At 36.8% G+C, this 8,077-nt stretch overlaps 1 non-coding gene across 1 annotated transcript; it reads left to right on the top strand.

Moving 5' to 3' along the window:
• Positions 1-2,469: 2,469 nt before the first annotated feature.
• On the top strand, positions 2,470-2,575 carry LOC140837537 (small nucleolar RNA R71). The gene has a single exon (XR_012119367.1). It is a non-coding gene; the product is annotated as a small nucleolar RNA R71 (small nucleolar RNA).
• Positions 2,576-8,077: the final 5,502 nt, after the last annotated feature.

The raw sequence follows: 8,077 nt of genomic DNA, 5'->3' as shown, positions 1-8,077 counted from the left end.
GAAGTCATCCATAAATATCTTAAGAAAAGTTTCTATCATGTCATGAAATATAGCGGTCATGCATCGCTGAAAAGTGGAAGGGGCAACACAAACCAAAGGGCATCCGTCTAAAAGCAAAAGTACCATAAGGACAAGTGAAAGTGGTTTTATCTTGTTCCTCGGGCACAATCATTATTTGGTTGTACCCTGATCAATGAAGGTCAGTGGAAAGTGATCTTTACGGGTAGCATTATTTAATTTCCTATGATCAATGCACACACGCCATCTCGTGACTGTCCTAGTGGGTATTAATTCATTTTGTTCATTAATGATAATAGTAATCCCACCTTTTTTTGGCATACATTGAACATGACTTACCCATGAACTATCAGATATAGGATAGATAATATCTACATCAAGAAGTTTGATAGTTTTTGATTTTACTACCTCTTGCATCTTTGGATTCAATCTTCTCTGAGGTTGCACAAGAGGTGAGTACTTGTCTTCCATCAATATCTTGTGCATCCAGACTGATGGATTGATCCTATTGATATCTGCCACTTTCCATGCAAATGCACTTTTATGTGCTTTCAAGACTTACAGCAGTTTGTCCTCCATCACATCTGCCAAAGAAGAAGAAATAATCACATGAAGTTTATTATTCTCACCTGGATAGACTTATTTCAGATGTGGAGGTAATGTCTTGAGCTCCAGAGTTGGTGGCTCTTCTAGGCTTGACTTCTGAGGGATCAAGTCTCTTTGATCCCACAAGTCCTCTAATCTCATCCTTATTAGGCCTTTTCCATGGCTGATTGGCATTGAGGTATGCCACTATTTCGGCTTTCACTGCATCCAATTCATCTTCTCTCAATTCAATAGTGAGAGTGGCTTCCAAATGGTCCTAAGAGCATCCTGCACATAGTTAGACACAAGATAATCAAAAGCATCAATTCTATAACAACTATCAGAATACAGTATGTGCTTAAGGGAATTAAAAACAGTCAAAATTAATCTACTCTTCTCCCACTCTCAATCTCAACTTCCATTCCTGTATATCAATTAGAGATTTACCAGTTGCAAGGAACAGTCTTTCCAAAATCAAAGGAATCTCAATATCCTCTTCCATGTCAAGCACTACGAAATCTGCAAGAAAAATGAATTTGTCCACTTTCACTAGCACATCCTCAATCACTCCTCGTGGATACTTGACAGATCTGTCAGCTAGTTGTCAAGACATCCTCGTTGGCTTATGTTCTCCCATTCCAAGTTTTCTAAACACAGAGATTAATACTTGCACTAAGATCACACAATGCTTTATGAAAAACAACATCACCAATCATGCAAGGAATAGAAAAACTCCGTGGATCTTTTAGTTTCGATGGGATCTTTTTTTGTACCAATGCAGAACAATTCGCAGTCAAGTTTATCATCATGTTATCCTCCAAATTCCTCTTATTAGCTAATATATTTTTCAAAAATTTAGCATAACTATGCATTTGCATCAAAGCATCGACAAAAGGAATATTGATATGCAATTTTTTAAATACCTCAATAAACTTACCGAATTGTGCATCAAGTTTTGCTTTTTTCAATGCTGCAGAAAAAGGGGGAAGTATAACAATTTTAGATTATGAATTCGGTGCTATGTAGAGTTAGAAGACTTACCTTTGGATGTCTCAGAATGTTCATCCGGTACTTGACTATTTTCTTTTCCTCTAGACTTTAAAATTTTCCCACTCTTCAACTCGATGGCCTTCACTTGCTCTTTCGGATTGGTCTCTGTGTTACTTGGCAAGGTGTCCGACTCTCTACTTGATATCATCTTCGCTAACTGCCCAATCTGATTCTCTCACCCTTTTATTGATGCATCTTGGTTTTGGAGTCTAGTTTTGGTAGATGAGATGAATTTAGACATCATCTGCTCCAAATTGGACTTCTCTAGGAGGGTCAGATCTGTACATCGGTTGTTTCCCATACGGTTGTCCTCCTTGTGGTCTATTCTGACTATTTTGACCACCCCATGAGAAGTTGGGATGTTTCCTCCATCCAGGATTATATGTGTTCGAATACGGATCAGTCCTTGGACGGTTTTGGACTCCCACTTGATTTACCGGTGCCTTGTTTTGCACATAGAAGGGATCGTCATCTTGATAGTCCTTCACAAAGTATTCATCTCTACACTTATCACAGAATATCTCTTGAAGACGCATAGCTGTGCCACCCATATTCAAGCCATCCAATTTTATGTTCAAAACATCAAGATGTGCAGTAATAGCAGAAAAGTCAGTTACCTGATGGACTCCTGCACTTCTCCGCTGGTTGTTCCTTTCAGATTGAGGATGATAGCTACTAGCAGCCATCTCCTCCAACAACTCATATCCTTCCTCAGAAGTTTTTCTCAACAGGTTCCCACAAGCAGCAACATCTATCATAGTATGATTAGGAGTAAGCAAGCCATAATAAAAGGTTTGAACGACTAACCCAAGTGGCAGTTCGTGATGAAGACATCTTTGTAATAGATCTTTGAAGCGCTCCCATGCCTCACATAAAGACTCTTTCTCGAATTGAGAAAATGTGGTGATGTCTGCCTGCAGCTTCATGGTCTTAGATGGAGGAAAGTATTTGATGAGAAATGCCTTCGCTATATCCTCCCATGTGGTGATCGAACCTACATGCAACAATTTAACCATGCTTTAGCATTATCACATAAGGAGAAAGCAAATAAACACAATCTAATAGCATCATCAGAAAATCCATTAAATTTAAAAGTATCGCAAATTTCAAGAAAATCTGCAATGTTCGTGTTTGGGTCATATACTTCAGATCCTCCAAACTGGACTGTATTTTGAATCATCTGAATTATAGCTTGGCTTTATTTCGAAGTGATTTGCCCGCACAATAGGCCTCACAATGCTGGGGCGTGCACCATCCAAAGAAGGCTGGGCGTACTCTAGCATTGCTATGCGGCGTGGCATCTCAACATGTCTATCTTCACGGTGTTCCTCCTCATGCTCGTGCTCGTGCCTCTCCATCAGTTCCTTCAGTCTCTGCTTTTGTGTTCTCCTGCGGAAAGTCTTTCAATTTCAAGGTCAAACTGCTCAAGCTCCACGTCAAGTGAATTTTGCATGCACAGTGAGAGATATCTGTAACAGAATATGGAGTGTTAGCTTAAGAAAAATAAAGTAATGCTAAAGAAAATAATTAAAATAAAATTGTGAATTAACAGTCCTCGGAAACGGCGCCAAAAACTTGATCGAGCGAAACTTGTACTGTGGAATCCTTAATAAAAATATGGTTTTATATGCTAAAAAATTAATCACAAGTGCACGATGTCAAGTAATAGTATAATGTACATGAGTACGAGTATCATTCCACTGAAAACTGTATTTGACAATTATTATTTCTAGTTATCAAATCTTTTGCAACGAAAATTTGATTGATTGATTATTACTACTATGCTCAAATAAACATGCAAATGAAAAGATTCAGGAATTAAATAATGTAGATATAATATCTACAATGGTTGATTAAAATTCAATGAGAAATGAATTTGTTGGGAATTTCAGTTCACCTACCCCTTTTTAATTAATTAATTCGTTCGATAGTAATTGTATGCTTCCGACAGGATTTATTATTCAATTGAACACATTCTCTTGAGCTATGCCAAACTAATTCTGCTCAGTGAATTAATTAAATATCTTTAATTATTTATCAAGAGTGAATCGCATATTGATCTATGAAATCCCATAGTTTTCGCCCTACCAGGCTATGACTATCGGCGCGTATCCAATTTGATATATCTATGTAAATTGTAGATCCACGGACTATGCTACCCGTTCCTATCACAAGATATTATCTCGAACTCACTCTCAATATAAAAACGTTGTTAAAGTTAGCTACGCTCTAACAACACAATGCAAAACAGTAGCACATTCAAGAATAAAGCAACAATCGAAATATAAATTAATTAAATAAAAGTTTGGGGTAGGATCCCCTTAAATCTAAACAAATATTTTAAGTTTAGTTACTAGAATTCATGGTAGAAATGAAGAAAACAACGTTTAAAATATAAAAACTAAATTAGAAATACTAGATTTGACGAAAAACACGAAGAACGATGCCCGAAATCTTCTAATCTTCAATCCAAGCACTTTCTCCAAGCTTTTCTCTCCTCCTTAGGCTCCTTGGCTGCTGAATGATATCTGATTTTTGTCCCAATCTCCTTTCCATATCCTCCCATTCAGAATTAATGGAAGTAATCGTCCAAAAATCTTTCCAAAATTACAAACGTGCCCAGGCGGACATAAGTTTTCGCCCGGGTGGATGGCTTGTGCAGATCTTGTATTTCACTTTTCCTTTGACGCGCCCGGGCGGACATAAGTTTCCGCCTTGGATAATGACTCTCGCAAAAACTCCTTTTCATCACACCTTGCAGGCGCCCGGGCGGACATAAATATGCGCCCGGGCGGATGACTATCGAATTTCTCCCTTTTATTTTCAGTTTCTTCCTGAATCACTTGCATTTTCAACCAAAGGCCTTATGAGCAATAAGAAAACATAAACCATGACAAAATAACAGCAAATGCATGCAATCTAAATAATAAATACAACACAATGGTACATCACTTGACATGAAAAACAAGTAAAAACCACATATATCAATGCTCTCGACGCGGCACAAGAAGAACGATTGAAAGTTTCTGATATTCATATTGTCACTGATTTTTCTGATGTATTTCCTAATGAGATTCCAGGTTTTCCGCCTCAAAGAGAAATATATCTTAGCATTGAATTGATGCCATGAACAAATCCTATTTCTAGAGCACCATATTGTTTAGCTCCGACCGAGTTGAAAGAACTCAAAGAGCAGCTTCAGGATTTACTGGAAAAAGTTTATATCTGACCCAATATGTCACCTTGGGGTGCTCCAGTTTTGTTTGTAAAGAAGAAAGACGGAACAATGTGAATGTGTGTCTATTATCGGCAGTTGAACCGGGCTACTTTGAAGAATAAGTATCCTCTGCCGCGTATTGATGACTTGTTTGATCAGTTGCAGGGTACTTCTGTGTGTTCCAAGATTGATCCTTGTTCTGGATACCATCAGCTTAAAGTACGAGAGGTAGATTGTTCCTAAGACAACATTTTGGACATGTTATGGACACTATATGAATTCCTAGTCGTGCCGTTTCGGTTTGACCAATGCTCCAACGGTTTTTATGGATTTAATGAATCGTGTATTCCAGAAATTCATAGATAAATTCGTTGTCATTTTTATTGATGACATCTTGATCTATTCCAAGTCAAAGAAACAGCACGAAGAACATTTGAAATTAGTTCTCCAAACACTCAGAGAAGCGCAATTGTATGCCAAATTTTCTAAATGTGAGTTCTGGTTGGACAGAGTTTTATTTTTAGGCCATGTTATATCTGCATGATATAGGTAAATTTTACGTGTTTTTCATATTATGTGATGGCTCATTTTGTTACACATATCGTTCATGCATTTTGTGACGTTTTGGCACATATGATATTTTCTTGTCGCTCATATGTCTCGTGGGTGAAAATGCAGGAAATTCGTGAATAAACTGAAGAAAATTGGTCAATTTGCGAGAGACCTCCGCCCGGGCCCACAATTTCATCCGCCCGGGCTAGAGGTGAGCATTCGGTTAATTCGGTTATCGACCGAACCGAATTAGCCATAACCTAACCGAACCGAACCGAACCGAACCGAAATAATTAGCCATAACCGAACCGATCGAATTAATTTTCATAACCAATGAAAACCAAACCGAATTAAAATCGGTGACCGAATTAACCGATTAGTTTCAAAAAAACTGTTATTTAACTTTAATTATATATGCAATTTTTTTAACACTACAATTTACACAAATGCATAAAATAATAAAATCACACACATCACAAATGTATAAGTTTTATTTGAACATAATTAATATATATTATATCGATTTTAAAATTAAATATTAAAATATTTATAAAAATTGATAAAAAAAAATTATTAAATAATAATATTTATTATATCGGTTAATTCGGTTAACCGATTTCAAAATTTTGAAAACCGTAACCGAAACGAATTCACCGATATAACCGAATTTATTCAATTTGAAAACCGAATTTCCGAAATAACCGAACCGAATTTCCAAATTGGCTCGGTTCGGTCGGTTAATTCGATTTAACCGAAATCTTGCTCACCTCTAGCCCGGGCGCCTGCAAGGTGTGAAAAATTAGAAGATGTGCGAAAGCTTTCTGCCCAGGCGGAGACTTATGTCCGCTCGGGCGCGTCGAGGAGAAAATAAAAGGAGATTTGCGAAAGCCATCCGCCCGAGCGGAAACTTTCCTCCACATGGGCGCAAGTTTTTTTTTGGGAAAGAATTTTGGCCGATTTCTTCTCTTATTTCTGGATAAGGAATGGCATGGTAAGGGGATTTGGACGAGTTTTGGAGGATTCAGACATAATTTTCGAAGCAAGGAGTAGAAAATAAGAAAAAAATGAGCTTGGAAGCAAGTGCTTGAATCGAAGATTATCGAGATTCCGGGCACTCTTCTTCCCGTTTTTCGTCAGATCTAGTATTTATGATTTAGAATTTATCGTTTAAACATTGTGTTGTTTATTTTTACTATGAATTCTAGTAGCTAAACTTCCATATTTTTTGGGATTTAAGAGGATCCTACCCCGAACTTTGATATAATTAATTAATGTGTTGATTGTTGATTTATTCTTGAATATATTATTGTTTTATCATGTTTTTAGAACGTAGCTAACTTTAACAATGATCTTATTTTGTGAGTGAGTTCGAGAGTATAACTTGTGATAGGAATGAGTAGCATAGTCTATGGATTCATAGAAATATGAAATTGGATACTCACAGATAGTCATAGTCCGGTAGGGAGAAAACTAGGGTATTTCATAGATCGATATGCGATTTACTCTTGATAAATAATTTAAAAAATTTAGTTACTTCACTGAGTAGAATTAGTTTGGCATAGCTCGAGAAGGACGTGTTTAATTGAATAGGAAACCTTGTCGAAAGCGTAGATCACTATCGAACAAATTATGTAAATAACGAGGGGTAGGTGAACTGAAATTCTAAACAAATTCATTTCTCATTTAATCTTAATTAACCATTCTAGATTTTCTATCTACTTATTTGATTCTTGAAATTTATCTTTGAGTTTTTATTTGAGTATAGTAGTAGAAAACAATCATCCAATTTTCGTTGCTAAAGATTTGATAACTGAAAATAATAATTTCAAAATACAGTCTCCAGTGGAACGATACTAATACTCTAGTACATTGTATTATAACTTGACATCATGCACTTACGATTATTTTGAGCTTAAATATTATTAATTTTGACCAAGAGTTTAACAGTGCAAGTTTTGCTCGATCAAGTTTTTGACGTCGTTGCCGGGGACTGTTAATTCACAATTTTATTTTTAGTTATTTCTTTAGCATTTTTTTATTTTTCTTGAGCTAACACTCCATATTCTATTCCAGATATCTTTTCAAGTGCATGCCAAAGTCACTTGACGTGGAGCTTGAGCAGTTTGACCGTGAAATTGAAAGAACTTTCCGCAGAAGAAGACATCAGCAGAGACTGAAGGAACTGATGGAGAGGCACGAGCACGAGCATGAGGAGGAATACCATGAAAATAGACATGTTGAGATGCCACGCCATATACCGATACTAGAGTATGCCCATCCTTCTTTGGATGGTGCACAGCCAAGAATTATGAGGCCTATTGTGCTGGCAAACCACTTCAAAATCAAGCCAGCTATAATTCAGATGATTCAGAATACAGTCCAGTTTGGAGGATCTATAGTAGATGACCCAAACACGAACAAGAAAATCTGCGATACTTTTAAATTTAATGGAGTTTCTGGTGATGCTGTTAGATTGCTTTTATTTGCTTTATCACGTAATTTCCTTTCTCCTTACGTGATAAAGCTAAAGCATGGTTAAATTGTTTGCCTGTAGGTTCGATCACCACATGGGAGGATATGGCGAAGGCGTTTCTCACCAAATACTTTCCTCCATCTAAGACCATGAAGGTGCATGCAGATATCAAAACTATTTTC

Source organism: Primulina eburnea, chromosome 7, assembly GCF_022965805.1.
Source record: "Primulina eburnea isolate SZY01 chromosome 7, ASM2296580v1, whole genome shotgun sequence".
NCBI lineage: Eukaryota > Viridiplantae > Streptophyta > Magnoliopsida > Lamiales > Gesneriaceae > Primulina > Primulina eburnea.
Note: the sequence above shows the minus strand (reverse complement) of the source record. Positions and strands in the feature narration are given on the sequence as shown.